The sequence below is a fragment of the Oncorhynchus nerka genome, linkage group LG14 (assembly GCF_034236695.1).
Source record: "Oncorhynchus nerka isolate Pitt River linkage group LG14, Oner_Uvic_2.0, whole genome shotgun sequence".
In the NCBI taxonomy this organism is placed as follows: Eukaryota; Metazoa; Chordata; class Actinopteri; order Salmoniformes; family Salmonidae; genus Oncorhynchus; species Oncorhynchus nerka.
The window spans coordinates 96,952,710-96,953,041 of NC_088409.1; positions in this window are offsets into that span (position 1 = coordinate 96,952,710).

Sequence of the window (332 nt, forward strand, 5' to 3'; positions counted from 1 at the left end):
TCTCCTCCCTTTCTGCATCCTTTGACTCTCTATGTCCCCTATCCTCCAGGCCGGCTCGGTCCTCCCCTCCCGCTCCGTGGCTCGACGACTCATTGCGAGCTCACAGAACAGGGCTCCGGGCAGCCGAGCGGAAATGGAGGAAAACTCGCCTCCCTGCGGACCTGGCATCCTTTCACTCCCTCCTCTCTACATTTTCCTCTTCTGTCGCTGCTGCTAAAGCCACTTTCTACCACTCTAAATTCCAAGCATCTGCCTCTAACCCTAGGAAGCTCTTTGCCACCTTCTCCTCCCTCCTGAATCCCCTCCCCTCCCCCTCCTCCCTCTCTGCAGAT